The sequence below is a fragment of the Dromiciops gliroides genome, chromosome 5, assembly GCF_019393635.1.
Source record: "Dromiciops gliroides isolate mDroGli1 chromosome 5, mDroGli1.pri, whole genome shotgun sequence".
In the NCBI taxonomy this organism is placed as follows: domain Eukaryota; kingdom Metazoa; phylum Chordata; class Mammalia; order Microbiotheria; family Microbiotheriidae; genus Dromiciops; species Dromiciops gliroides.
In genome coordinates this window covers 162988776-163004495 of record NC_057865.1, presented here as the reverse complement: position 1 = coordinate 163004495, position 15720 = coordinate 162988776, and the positions used below count along the sequence as shown (strand labels likewise).

General features: G+C 41.4%; 1 protein-coding gene across 3 annotated transcripts in view; it reads right to left on the bottom strand.

Annotated features, from left to right (window-relative positions):
- FAM107B (family with sequence similarity 107 member B) overlaps positions 1-14298 on the bottom strand; it is an 82382-nt gene extending 68084 nt beyond the window's left edge. Inside the window, exon 1 of one of the 3 annotated variants that reach the window (XM_043968198.1) lies at positions 14261-14298. The gene's annotated coding sequence lies outside the window, so the exon portion shown is untranslated. The other 2 variants (XM_043968195.1, XM_043968196.1) reach the window with 2 other exon arrangements.
- Between the last annotated feature and the right edge of the window lie 1422 nt (positions 14299-15720).

Here is a 15720-nt window from a genome sequence, read left to right as displayed (position 1 = left end):
ATCACAAGGAACTAATGATGAAGCATACAATCCACCCCCATAGAAAGAACTGATGAAAAGAGCACTTGTGGATTGTACATATATAACCTGGTTGATATCCTGTGGAGGGGGGAGGAAAGGGAGGGAGGGAGAAAAATTTGGAATTCTAAGTCTTACGAAAATGAATGTTGAAAACCACCCTTACATGTAACTGGAAAAATAAAATAAATGTTTGTTGCAAAGAAGACAATGCTTTAATGGGGTAAAACCTATGTCTTGTGGTATTTCAGAGTTATAAAAACTGAGTTATGGGGCAGCTAGATGGTGCAGTGAATAGAGCACCTGCCCTGGAGTAAGGAGTATCTGAGTTCAAATCCGGCCTCAGACACTTGATACTTACTAGCTGTGTGACCCTGGGGAAGTCACTTAACTCCAACTGCCTCACCAAAAAAACAAAAAAACAAAACAAAACAAAACAAATGAGTTGAGTCTGCAGTTAGAAGCATAAACGGTTTCTCTTCCCCTCCCCCCTTCCATGTGTGATGAAATTAAGCCTAATAGGCATAGTCAGAAAAATATTCTATCCCTGGTCATGTCCTTGACCAAAGGGGAAATGAAGTTTAGACTCTTGACTTGGCCCACTATGCTTCTGACAACATTCTATGAATGAAAATAAGCAAGTACTGTTGCAGTAATGTTAGCCATGAGACACATATCATGGAGTAGGGAAAAGACCTATAAGAAAACATGAATGAGAACCATCACAGAATGAGAAAATATAGCTGGGTTGAGATCAGTACAGATGTAGGTAATACCAATACTGAAGAAACTACAGATCCACCAAAGTATTCTTGAAGTTAAAAGTAGAAGACTAAAAATGAAAATTGTTAGAGAAGCATCAGGAAGAGAGGCACACCGATGCACTGGGAAGAAGTCTGAAACTAACCTCCTTCCCAACAACAAACTGTGCTGACCCTTTGACCCAGTGGTATCACTTCCTAGGCCTATATGCCAAAGAGAGCAGAGAAAGAAAAAGGATTCCCATGTATAAAACACTTTCATTGTAGCTCTTTTCGGTAGCAGCAAAGACCCAGATACAAAGAGAGTACCCATCGATTGGGGTATAGTTGAACAAATTATAGTATAATGAATGTAATGGGAAATACAACCTAAAGAAATGATGAAAGGAACAGTTTTGGAGAAACTGGTTTGTATAAACTGATGCAGAATAAGGTAAGCACACCAGAACAATTTATATGGTAACAGCAACACTGTAACCCTGAAAAACAACTCAAACTCTTGGGAAATCACCTACAATGGAGAGAACACTATACATACATGCATATACATATATATGTAGAAAAAGTACTCAAACATATTCAAATCCAAAGGAGGAGTCAATGTTTACTACCAATGTACATTTGGAAATTTACTGAACACGTAATAATGAGTAATACAGTCATATGGCAAGTGCCCTACAGAAGCAAGGGAACAGGATGAATACAATTAATGATGCCGGAAATTTGATTAATCCTAAAATGTTTCTCCTTGGTTAATGAAGGTCCCTTGAAGGCACACAATACATTAGTCTCATGTATTAATGTTTAAACCAAAGTATGGACATTTGATGAATCAATAAGCATTTATTAAATGTCAAGCAGAGTTTTAGAGATATAAAGACAAAAGTGGAGCAGTCTGCATATAATAAAAATATTTTTAAAACGGATCATTATTGTTTCATTGTTCTTTCTGTGAAGTGAAAGGGGTTTTGTGGTAACAGGAAGAAACATGTAGAAGAGAAGTATATTACCCCCAAAAAAGGTGCTTTACCAGATGAGTCCTAAGGCACACTCTCTAAGTCCTAAGATTCTACTACAGTTTTCAAAAATACCTCAATGGCTACAAGACTAAAATGACACATTTTATAGGAATTTTAGGTTGTTTGAATAAAATATTTGTCACTTTTGAATCATTAAGTCAATTACTATGTGCCAGTCACTGAACTCAAATATAATTCAACTATTTTATTTGAATTTTCTAAAATGTGTATTTTTTCTTCATAATTTTGATGAGTGAAACAGGAAGAGTCCAACACATGAGATTACAAGTAGAAAATATTTGAAATTATTCTACTATGTGTTATAGTCCCCAATGAAGCATATGTAAGCAACATGTTTTAAACTGTATTTGCCAGTTATTTTGTTCCTTGAAGAAAAAAGGAGGGAAAGCCTTAATATTTCAATCATCACATATCTCAATTTTTAAAGCGTGGAAAAAGAAAAAGCTTATGAATAACTGCAGGTTGGAAGCTTAAAAGCAACTTTCTTACTATATCTTTAAAGTACCTGTGATAAAGTGAAGTTTAACAATAAAAGCCTGAAGAGTGTACAAAAATACAGAAAAGTCTTAGTTATATTAAAAGTTAATTCTGGGATTGAAGCTCAGTGCTCTGCTCATTCAATGCTAATTAACACCTTTTCAGTTTCTCTACCAGGACCTCACAAAAGCAGTGACTCTGGTAGGCAGTGGGAAGGAGAAACAAACATAACTCTACCAACTGGACCCTGGACCAGGAAAGCTGTAAAAAGAAAATGCCCTACAAAGGTGTTAAAACTAAGATAATTAAAAGATAGATGATAATAAGTCCTCCATCAGAAGCTAAGTGGCACGGTAGATAAAGCACTGGCCTTGGATTCAGGAGGACCTGAGTTCAAATCTGGCCTCAAGACACTTGGCACTAACTAGCTATGTGACCCTGGGCAAGTCATTTAACCCTCACTGCCTTACCCCCCCCCCCAAAAAAGAAAATGAAGAAAGAAAGGAGCTAAGCAGAGATGACAGGGATATTTTAGGGAAGTGCCCTGTACCACAACATACTAAATTAGTGACCTCTGAGAGTGTCTCCTTAAAAAAGAAAAAAAAAGTCCCTAAGCGTATGTATGTATGTATTTTATATATGTGTGTGTATATATATATATATATAAAATATACACATAATATACATAATCAGCCCATAAATACTATACTCCTTGCACCCCCAAGCATTATTTGTGTGACTAGCATTCCAATCTTCCTCATAACCACGTACTATCTTTGACACTATCACTCCTTGGATTAAGGGACTTCTTTTTCCATCTGATGTAATTTGAGGGAAATGGAAAGAGGAAGCCAAGAAAGGTAGATTCACAAAATCAAATTGGGGAGGATACTGCTTTCCAAACCTTCAAAATGGAAGTCACTAGTGATACATTCAATTATCTCAGTGCTATATGTTCAACTGAATTGTGTATGTTTCATGGATCATTGTGGACAGAAAAAATTCACCACCTAGCAGCCATGATGATGAGCTTTCTGATGATGAGCACTTCCCATTTACCTAGGCCTGTCCTAAAGTCAAGCAGGGTCCTGTCAGCCGCTTGTTGTTAAAGTCTTTTATCATAACAGAACTAGCCCAAGCTTTTGCCATAGTAGCCTCTGAGCTCTGAGAGCCCAACTTCACCTTTGCCTGCACAGTAAGTCATGAGGGTAACATGTCTGTCCGATTCAAAATTGCTGAAGGGAATCTTATACAGAGAAAAACATTAGTCCAAACTTTTCTAGATAGCTTTTTAAAAGTGAAATGGGCTACCCAGACAGCAGGGCATAGTAGAAAGAGTTTTCCTCAAAAATCCTGAGGCTGGGGGCAGCTAGGTGGTACAGTGGATAAAGCACCGGCCCTGGATTCAGGAGGACCTGAGTTCAAATCCAGCCTCAGACACTTGACACTAGCTGTGTGACCCTGGGCAAGTCACTTAACCCTCACTGTCCCAACAAAAACAAAAACAAAACAAAACAAAAAAATTCTATGAGGCTGGTGAAGCCAATTCCAGTTTTACAGATGAAGAACCTGAGGTCCTGTGGTCCTGTGACTTGTACAAAAGAACGAAGCTTGGTTAATGGTTGAGAAGGAATTCAAACCTACACCTATGTAATAATTAATAATAATAAAGTTAGCATTTATGTAGCACCTCAAGGTTTGCAAAACAGTCCATCTGTTATCTCATTTGAGCCTCAAAACAAGTGGGAAGTAGATACCATTACCCCTATTCTACAGATGAGGAAACTGAGGCTGAGAGGCCTTGACTTAGTTAAATAAGTTTAGCCTACACAGCTAGTAAGTATCTGAGGCAATGTCTAAACTGAGGTCTTCCTGACTCCAGCTCTACCACTCTTACTCACAGCATCGCCTTTAAGTCCAAGGGCTCCTTCCATTATCCCCAATGCTGCCTTAATGCATGTTTTAGAATACACACACACACACACACACACACACACACACACACACACTTGCTTTCTTTTGGGGGAAGTAAAGGGGGAAAGAAAGAAGCTAAGAACATCCTTGACAAATCTGGCATAGTTCATCATTCTTCCTACATATATAGTAGGTGCTTAATGTTTTTTTGATTAACTGATTGCCTTTAGCTGCCCTGTGTATCTTTGACCAACTAGAGAAAAATAAAGGCTATGGAATAAGGTACTTTATCTTGGTGGTTACCAGAATGGACAGCCTACCAGATACAAGGACTAACATCTTTAATTTAAAATTCTGGCATCATGCAATTGTCTTCTCTTAGAATGTAAGTGACTCAAAAGCAGGGTGGTACAGTGAATAGAGTGCCAGACCTGGAGTAAGGAAGACTCATCTTCCTGAGTTCATGTCTGGCCTCAGACACTTACTAGCTGTGTGAACCTGGACAAGTCATACAACCCTGTTTGCCTCAGTTTCCTCATCTGTAAAATTAGCTGGAGAATGAAATGGTAAACCATGCCAGTTATCTTTGCCAAAAAACAACCAAACAAACAAACCCAAATGGAGTACGAAAAGTCAGACATAACTGAAATGACTCAACAACATTTATTTTGTTTGTTGTTTTAAATCACAACCTAGGATTAAAGCAAAATTTTAAAATTTATTCTCTGAAAAAACTAATCAACATTTTTATAGTCATTTTAGAAATTAAGGAAACTGAGGCAGACAGGTATTAAATGTCACTAAATGACTTTATCAGGACTGAGCCAGAGTTTAGATTTAAACAGGGTTGAGTCTGTAGTTTTGATCCCCTTGAACTTTCAAATTCCTCTTAGCTCTAAGTGACCCTATTTTCTGAACTAAAAAATCAGGACACATGGGTTGAGAAAGGCTATTCCTTTTGTAAGGCCTCATTTTTAAAAGTACACTTTTTTTTCCCCTTGAAATCAGGTCTGTACTGGAAAATCTGTGTCATGTGGTCACCATACTCATAACTTACCAAGGGCAAAACTGGAATTAACTCCTGACAAGAGTGTTCTGCTTTAAAATGTTATGACTGAACTAGAATTATGCATTTAGAACTTGAAAAATCCTTATATAACTAGCTCACCACTACTACCCCCATTTTATAATAAGGAAACTCGGAATCTTAAGTTAAATGATTTGCCCTAGACCACAATTCACTGACAGGGCCAGGAGGAGAACCCAAGTCTCAATTACCAGTTCACTACACTCTGTTAGATTATTAACAAATATTGTTTCTTTCAAAAACAAATATTTGCAATACCAATGAACTTCTTTGCAAAATAATGGACCTGGACTAAATGATCTTCAAGTTCATTCCCAGCTCTAATGTTCTCTGTAGTTCAAAATAGTGATATACTGAGTTAGTCAGTAACAGAAGCTGACCAGAAGCATTGGGGTCTCTTCATAACAGGCCAAAAGAATTAATGGAACTTAATATATTTTTTGAAAATTGAGAATAATATATATACATATATATATGTGGGGACAAATGATTAAGTATTGTTAATTTCCATTCAAAAATAGTAAAAATCTGACTATCTTGTTGGATGGTGTCATTTCCTACCAACCTCATGTAAAGAATGAATGAATGAATGAACGAACAAATATATTTTTTAAAAGTAAGCCTTGGGGCAGCTAGATGGCGCAGTGGATAAAGCACCGGCCCTGGAGTCAGGAGGACCTGAGTTCAAATCCGGCCTCAGACACTTAACACTTACTAGCTGTGTGACCCTGGGCAAGTCACTTAACCCCAAATGCCACACTAAAAAAAAAAAGTAAGCCTTGCCTAATTATGTAGCTGTATGTTTTTAATTAAGGGCAATTCAGTTTCAACAAAGTTCCTACAAGAGTGCCATATAAAAACTCCAAGACTACACTGTTATTTCTTTTTAGTTAACCCTAGAATTAAAATACGTGATACACACATATACTTTTTCTCCCCTTGGATCACAAATTATTATCTCCTGGTTAAGAAGGCCATCCTATCGGTGATTCCAATAGTATCAAAGAGCCATACAATCAAATATATTTGAATACCTTTACATTTTACTTATAAGAAGACTATTTATTTCAATGGGGGTTAATTCTAGCAATGTAGGACACTTTTTCTTGTCCTTCTATTAGTAAAAGATATTGTTGAAAAGCAAAGATAATACTGTTGTCTAGAATGCTCGCATTTTCTCAGCCCAGTATCCCTGGCTTCCTTGACTTCCTCCTCCCATTAAACTTCACTGGCCTCAGCTTCCGCGACACAGTTTCCTACCCACATGCAACCAGACAGGTCCCAGCTCCCCTAGACTAGGGGCATAAAAGGTCCTAGCCCCATCTAGTTGGTGCCTTTCAGACTTGTCAGACTTGGTAGTTACCAAAGACCATTAAATAACCATACACTGAGTAACCATTGATAACAAGACCTTATCTGACTGCTAGGGGTAAATCCAGAGAAGTTAAGGATCACTATCCTTGCTTGAACACAGTAAACTTCCTTTGCAATGACTCAGGAGTGCCTCATTACATCTCAACATCTAACTTGAAGAACTGAGAGGACTGGGATTAGAGCCCTGCCTACAACATCTAATATTTCTTAGACATTTGCATAAGGACAAGCCTTCTGCTCCTACAACAACTCTATGAAGTAGATATTTATAGACTGTCCCAAAAGTCTTAGTGCAGCTGTAAACTTTAACAGTTGTTTAGAAAGGGTGTCCCAAAAGTCTTGATTTTTGAGAAATCCTACACTTCACTTTATGAAGGAGCTAATACCTTGCTTTCTAAAGTTACTCCATCACACTCTCATGTATCTTATATGTACCTATTTACACAGATGCCTCCAACATTAGAATGTAAGATCCTTGAGGGTAGCCCCATGGCTTAGCACAGTGCCTGGCATGTAGGCACACACTTATCAAATGTTTGTTGACTGGCTGATTTCACAAATATTTCTTTCCATGACCTTAGATTGTAACCCCTCTACACTTAGCAGAACTTCTAGAGTTATGGCTGAAAAATTAATCACCATGAGGAGTTTCTCTAAATTATCGAGGCAGGTTGCCAGCTGACAGAAAGATGGTTCATCTCACCTTAGGCCTTCGCACCAGCTGGGTAGGAAAGACACCATGGTCATAGTCTTGGAGAACCTTGTGCCACATTCATGACACAATGAAGCATGAAAGTAGGAGGAAGTAGATGGAATGGTCATTTTTACAGTTCACCTAATGTAGAGATGAGGAAGTCACGGTCCAGATGATATACTAAACTAGTTATATAGCTAATTCTGACGAGAACAGGATTCTAGGGGCCTGTCACAAAAGAAAAGGACAAGTTAATAAAGAAAGAGCAGGCATCAGGGATGAAAGTGTCACGGTCTAAGCATTTAGTTATCAGAAGACTGAGAAGCAAGATAGAATGGACCAGGAGTCTCTTTACTGTATGTACTCTTGCATCCAAGAGGACATTCCTGTCCCATCTTCCATCACATGAGTTATACTTCTATGTAGAATGAAAGATAGATTCTCTAACACACTAGAAAATAATCAAGTACCTGATAAGGAATAAGGACAAACAGGAATCCAGAATTATTACACTACAAGAGATGCATTGGTCAGTAACAGTGCCTATTTAAAAAAAAAAAAAAAGGAGGCAGCTAGGTGGCACAGTGGATAGAGCACCAGCCCTGGATTCAGGAGGACCTGATTTCGAATCTGGCCTCAGACACTTGACACTTACCAGCTGTGTGACCCTGAACAAATCGCTTAACCTTCATTGCACCACCAAAAAAAAAAAAGGAAGAAAAAACCTGAGGGAGATGACGGGAGACTATTAAGCCATACTTCATTTCAAGATATTACTTTGTCTAAAGAGCTGAGATCTCAAAATACTGCACTTCAGTTAACTAAGTCTCACAACCACTACAAGAATTATATATCTTGGGGCGGCTAGGTGGCACAATGGATAAAGCACCGGCCCTGGATTCAGGAGTACCTGGGTTCAAATCCGGCCTCAGACACTTGACACTTACTAGCTGTGTGACCCTGGGCAAGTCACTTAACCCCCATTGCCCTGCAAAAAAAAAAATTATATATCTTCACATTTCTTCATTTAGAGACAGAGTAGAAACTAGAGAATAGTAAAATGGCATATCCAAGGGTCTATCATAACTCAGGAACAGAGCCAGGAATATAAGTGATGATACCCAGATAATTCCAAACTACAGCATGACTTCAAATAAGGTGACCACATTAAATTCAAAGCTTCTTCTTTCACAGTAGACAAGTCTAAAATCCTTATTGTAGAATATTGCTATTTCCCAATTATCTCCCCAAACCTTAAATTATCAATTTCATGGATAGTACTAGATGGTTAGATATTGCTGTGCACTGCTATATGCAAGGTTTTTTTTTAAACAAAGTCTTTGGAACAATCCTGCTAAAAGCAGACATGAAGTGAAACTGGTCTCTATTCCTCAATTTGTACCTCCTCTACCTCTTCCCTCCTTTCCCTTCTAAATGTAAAAAGTATATGGTTTCAAAATATTTACTCAACAAATATTTCTTCAGCACTTACGGAGTACTAAACATCTGTTAGATCCAAAGTGAGTACTTGGAATACATAAAAATGAATAAGCCAAAGCTACCTTCCATGCTTTCAAAAAACTTAACTTTTCTCTGTTCTTTACAACTCCTCTCTAATAACTATTAATTTTCCATTCAACTACATATTAGGTGTAAGTATAAAACTAAACTATGCTCTCCCCCCATCCCAACACACACACACACACACACACACACACACACACACACACACACCCTCACCTAAATACCAGACCCAAATTCTCCTAGATCAGTTAGGACTGTTGGGGACCCAGGACCAATGTCTTGCAATGTACATAGAAAGTATGGAGAGACTAGGTGCAGCAGGGAATTACAAGGCACTAAACAGGATAGGGCTTAATCAAGTACAATAAAGCAACACAGCACCTGCTTAAAGCTATAAACTGCATCATTGTAAATGTAATTTTAAATCATCCTACCCCTGAGACCCCCATCGGCACAGATGATCACCCACCTGAAGATCATCCTTCACATTACACATTCAAAAAAAATTCAAATATCCATCGTTAACTATAAGTAGTATCATTCTCACTGGGGGGGGGGGGGGGAACCACACAGCTCATAAATGAAATTAGGATTAGCTAGGTGGCCCAGAGGCTCAAGCCTAAATCAGTAAGACCTAAGTTCAAACAAGGCCTCAGACATTTATTGGCTCTGTGACCCCAGGCAAGTCACTTAACCTCTGATTGCCTCACTTTCCTCATCTGTAAAATTGGGATAATAACAGCAAATACTTCAAAGGATTGTTCTGAGGATCAAATAAGAGTTGTAAGGTGCTTAGCACATTGCCTGGCACACAGTAGGAACTATATAAATAGCAGCTATTATTATTAAACAATTATTTACATAATAGACACCATTCTTTGAACATAGTTGTCATAGAGAAAAGCAAACTGGACTTGGGATCAGAGGACCTGGGTTTGGAATCCCAGACTCTGCTACTTAATACCTTTATGACTTTAGCCAAGTCACTTAACTCCTCTCTGGCTTTTAGTTTCCTTTCCTGTACAATAAGAGTTTGATTTGAATGAGCTATAAGGTCTTCCAAATGCTATGAGCTTGTAAACCTCCTATAAACCTGAAGGTAACAAATGCAAATATTATCCCTAGAGGCCCTTACCTATATCCATTGTGGCTGAAGAGCACCTTCTACCAGGCAAACAAAAAGGAATGTTGATTTTATCATCCCTTTTACTACCTTCTTACTACTTACTACCTTACTACTACTGCCTTCCTCCAAGATGAGAGGAAGGGTAATTTGTTGCTTCCATTCCCCACTCTCCCATCCCCATCCAGTGGGTTGCCCCAGGCTTAGTGTAAAAAGGCCTATATATGGAATCAAGAGGACCTGGGTCCAAATCCCATTTCTGCTACTTACTTATCCACCTGTGTGAACTTGGACAAATGTCTGGGTTTCAATTTCTTCATCGGTATAAAGAGGCTAAAACAGGTTACCTCTGAGGTCCCCCTCCTGGCTCTTATTCATCCAATCCCGAAAATATCAAAGGCAAATCAAAGTTCACAAAAGGGGGCAAAGTCCAGCACTTCCTCTGGACTACAGATAGGAGAAAAAAGGTTTATTTAAAGGAGATAAACAAAAATAAGTCAAGATTAGAGAGATGTGAAATGAGAAAGGAAAAGGAAGTGAACTACAACAGGGCCCCCCATCAGGTGACCTGCAGCTCCCCACAGCTATTTCCCACTTGCTTGGCTGCTGAATGCACCTCTTCTTCCTTCCCCAGAGCTAAGTAAGGCCCTTTGCTTTAGTATTATGTAAAGTTTTCACAGCTTGAAGTACCATCTGAGAAAAAGACATGAGCCCTGGGTCCAGTGCAGAGAGTAGAAGCCAGTATACCATACACTCATTCTCTAACTGTGCACTAAGTCCCCCTTTCTGTTAAGTTATATTTCTCTGCCTCTTACCACTATCCAAAGAAAAGTTATGAAGTCCTTTCCACCTCTAGCTTCCAAGGCTTAAAAAAAAAGAAAAGTCATCTGTTCCAACCCCCTGAGCCTTCCTGGAGGTCAGAATAGACAGACTGCCCACAGCATCTCTCAAATTTATTTGAATCTAGTTCTAAACAATCAAGGAATGCAACTTCTGTTATTCCCCTCAGAACATTTTCCATCTCAATAAACCAGGATGAAGTGGCCATCCTATCTAAAAGAGAAGGATCTGCGCATGGTCCCAGCAGAGAAAGACCTCAAGAAAAGGAAATCAAAAGGAAATCATCTCTCCACTCAGCTGTTTTCACATGGTTCACACCTGACTCAGGAATTCTGATGGTTTTGTTTCCCTATCTTTAAGGAACTACTGTTGAATCTTAAAAACATTTATGCCCCAACACTAGCACCAACACAATACATTACCAAAGCAATTTTCTTCTTGCAAGTCCTGTCAACTTGAAGACTTTTTATTACATCATCTTACTACTCAATATGGTAAGTAGAAAGTCAAATCAACTGGCTAAGAATTTTACTCTTTTGACAGAAAAATTAAAATGTTAGGTCCTTAGTACCCAAATTGTTCAGTGGGTAATACCTTTTAATCACACACTCTCTCACACGCACGGAATTCCTTCTTATATAAAATTGACAATAAAAAAAAGGTTTGCTAATCCTTATTTTTTCACCTCTGAGGAAGAAGTGACAATTAAATTAAAACAGCATTATCTCTTACTGTCCTTGTTTATGTTGGGCAAATGACTGGCTATTTGCCAGGCTATATGGAAACCACATGCAGTACTTTAGAACGACTTTGCATAACGACATTTTAGGTCTGAAAGCAACCCCACTAATAGAAAGCCAAAGGTCACTATGTGCCAAGTTTCAGACTGATGTGAACGGAGATGACAAGAAGTTTGTTTTCGATTCCATAAGTCTATCACACAGTCCACTAAACTGCAACTCAAGCAAAATACCATAACCGATACATTGCAAACATATAAATATTTCCTGGGTATATAAAAAGGATATGTGCAATACAGCAGAACTTTACTGACACTACTGGTGGGGAGAAAATTAATGTAATTGATTTGTAACCGTGCTCTTGGTGAAGGTAAACTCGGCAAAACACAAAAAGGGTAGTCATTTTGTTCATTTAATAATTCTGTATCCTCTTTATGATACCCACATTTCCTATTAAGTTGGCAGTAATTCTTCACAACTAAAGCAAATAACTGCTCTACTTCTAGACTTGAAACAAGTTAGGTGATTATTTGTTAGGTGTATGGCAGCAGAGAGACACATCTGTTGTCCACTTGAACTCTCAACAAGATCTCTTATTTCTCCAGTTATGCTGTGCATTAAAAATCCCTGATTAATGGATCTAAGGTTCAACATTTCGATCAAAACCATCTCCTGGTGACTTGGCGAACATGATTCCCACCAAGAGACCCAACATTGGGCTCGCTGACTCGCTGCCATCAGGACTTGGGACTTCTCCCCTCTCCTCAGCAATCATCTGCATGTCCTGGGGACAGTGGAGATGAGGACAGGCACAGTCCGAAACGGACCAAAGTTATTTTAAGATGACTTGCGGGCAAACAAAGCCGCCCTTCCCCTAAAAACCCAGGTAGGAAGACGATTCTCCCACCCTTCTTTGTTTGCCAAAATGTTTGCCTTCTACCTTCAAAGCCCTGGACCTATCCCGTCCTTTGGACACCCAGCTAGGTCCAGTGGCTGGCAGCTAAAGGGATCCTACCCCCAATGTGGGCTCCACATCTGGCGGTGGATAGGGGGTGGGGGTGGGGGGAGCACATGGCTGAGCGCGATGCATCTCTCTTCAGATCACGTCCACTCCATTTTCAGAGCCGAGAAAACAACAATAAATCCACGGCTCCGACAGAGGGGCTTCCTCTCCCCGTTTTCCCCCCTCCCCGAACCCGCTCCTCCTTTATGTTCCACGGCATCCTCTCTCCGCGGCCAATCGGCCCCCCACCTCCTTCCTTCACTACACAGGGATGCCCCGGGAAACTTTCACCGCAACAAGCCCCGGGAAGCGCGGTGCTTGGGGGCCCCTGAGACCCCCCCCCGATCGCCCTCGGCGCCTCAGGGGAGGAGAGGAAAGGGGACCACCTCTCAGCCTGCCAGCTGAAGACGCCCCTTGCAGCTCGGCAGCCCGTTGTCATCCTTCCCTTCCCTCCACGCGTCCGTCCGGTCTCCGCGGGAAAGCGAAGAAAGACGGGGCAGCGGGCAGGGTGGCCCCGCGGCGGGGCGCGTGCCCTCCGGCTCCCCCCCGGTCTTTGTGCGTCAAGTGAAGGAGCGAGCCCGAGCCGGGAACCTACCTCCCTCCCTCCCTGGGCCGGGGTCTCACAAAGGAGCTTCGCGGCGGCGGCGGCGGCGGCGGCGGCTGCGAGCCCGGGCTCCTCCCAGCGGCGGCGGCGGCCGTTGCTGTCGCTGCCTCTCGGGTCCTGGCGCGCGGCGGCAGGGGGAGGGGCGCGGAGGGGGAGGGCGGCGCGGCTGCGGGGCTCGCGGGCAGGGCTCGCGCGCTCCTAGCTCTGGGGAGGCTCTTTCACACCCCACGGCCCCGAGCGTCGGAATTAAGCGGTGGGGCGGGCCGGGGGAGGGGCGCAGCTGCTGAGTCACGGACACGCCCCGGGGGCCTCCCGCCCCCCCCCACCACCCCCCCCCCCCGCGGCTCCGCACACACGCGGGTCTAGCTTGGCTCGCCTTTCCCCACTCTGTCTTTGACCGGGAGCCGCCGGGAAGGAGTTTGGAAAAAGTTTGGTGCCCGGGTGGGGGAGTATGGGGGGGAGTGGTTTTTTTTTATTTTTTCTATTTTTTTCCCCTAAGGGGAGACGGGTGTCTTCGAAGGATGGGCTGCACCCCGACGGGAGGGTGCTCAGTGAAATGTGAGGAATGAGGAAATGAACGTGACTTTGAGTCACACCTTCCCCAAGTCTGGGAGAGACTAGAACTAAGTATGCGATTCATTTTTCGTTTAAAAGCCCACTACATTCCTCGTGACCACATCCAGCCTCTTCTGCTTCTCTGGCAAAAGAACGAACCCAAGATGGGAGAAGCGGGTCCTCCAAACCTGCTCGCCCGGGACCCTGAGAAGGGCAGAGAAGGAAAGAGCCGGTGGTCCCAGGGGCTACCCAATCCGGGCAGTCAATCTCTTTCACCTGAGGATTCGCTTTGCTGCCCCGCACATTCTGAGTCAAAGGCTGACGGAAGATTGAAAGTTCATGCCCAGTAGGAAAGTTACCTAAACGACCTCTCTCCCTCTCCTCCCTCTCACTCCCCTCCTCCCCCCGCCGCCCCCGAACTTACTTTTAATTCTCTTTAGGTCTCAAACTTCTCCAACCCTTGCTTATCAGCCCAACCCTCAAAAGACTTCAAGATTACAATCTACCTGAATCACAGCTGGCACCAAAACAACCCCGATCTGTTTCGGGAGTAACCAATAACAAAAGCAGCACATGCCAGTGCCTACAGCAAGACTTACAAACTATTCCGGGAATGCAAAACCAAATACTGCTTAGGCTGCAGGAAGGGAGGGGAGGGATTTATTAGATTTATTCATCTTGATCTTTGCTGTCTGTTTTAGACATGAAAGAGCAAAAAGCATTCTCTTGACACCCAATGACTGCGTCTTGGTCATTTAATTGGGGAAACTTTTCAGGATGGAGCAGCTTGGGTCATGATGAGGAAGAAAATGATTACACAAGGTCTCATTTATGGACTTAAAAAAAAAAGCCAATAACAACCACCAAAAGATGAAAAAAAATCTTTCTCGACCTGAAATCTTAGCCTTCACAGACTGACTGTTCACGTGGACTCTATCTGATTGGTCTATGCTGAGAAATTTCAAAAATTTTCAAGAAAGCAGCCCAGTTTCAGTCTAAGGCATTACAATTTGAAAGCCCTAAGTGGAAAGGGATTTTTACTTTACCACTAAACCAGAAGTGAATCTTCTCTTCCTAACCTTGCCTTTTTAGTAGGGTTTTAGTGCCCAGTACAACAGAAGCCCAAAGACTGGATTCCACAAGGACGATGGGACAGATTCCTTATCGATATTAGGCCAATAGGAAGATTTTCAGGAATGGCCCAAACTGTTATTCATCTTCCATATCCCCAGGGACAAATTTTGCCTGATAACTTTCTGGAATAAACCTTACTACCTTTTGCAACAGGAAATGGAAATAAATGATGAACGACAGTAGAGTGGAGAGAAAGCTGCCCAAAGAGCCAAAAACCTGAATTCCCTTCCCCATCTTGACACATACTGGTGACCTTGGGCTAGTCACTTGACATTTGAAGTGCCTTCAAACAATTCCCAAAGCTGCAAGTGGCAAAATAGTTACATATATGAGTTGGTAGACGAATTTTCTCACCTACTCACTGGTCTAATTCCTACCTGGTTCAAGCTAAGATAGTACTCAAATTGCATTTGAGACCCCTGTGGTTACCATGGATGAATTAAGCACTAGAGATTAAAAACTAATAGTCCTTAACTTCAAGAAGCTGGCATCTTATTGGACACAGAAAAACATTACACAAGGTAATTTGAGGAGGAAGAAAGTACCTACAACAGAGGGTTCAAGGAAGGTTTCCTGGAAGAGTTACCACCTGAGCTAAGCCTAAACGGATTCTGAAAAACAGATGAAGAGAGAGTGCCTTCCTCTTTTGGGGAACCACTTAAGGGAATGAATACAGAGAAGCATGAAGTGGAATGTATAGTTTAGGAAATACCTAGTAATCCAGTTTGTGCTACCTAGAATGCTTCTGGATGAAAGATTATCCAGAGCCCAACTAGATCTTCCAGAATTGCATCAGATAACAACAACAACAACAATAATAATAACTCATATA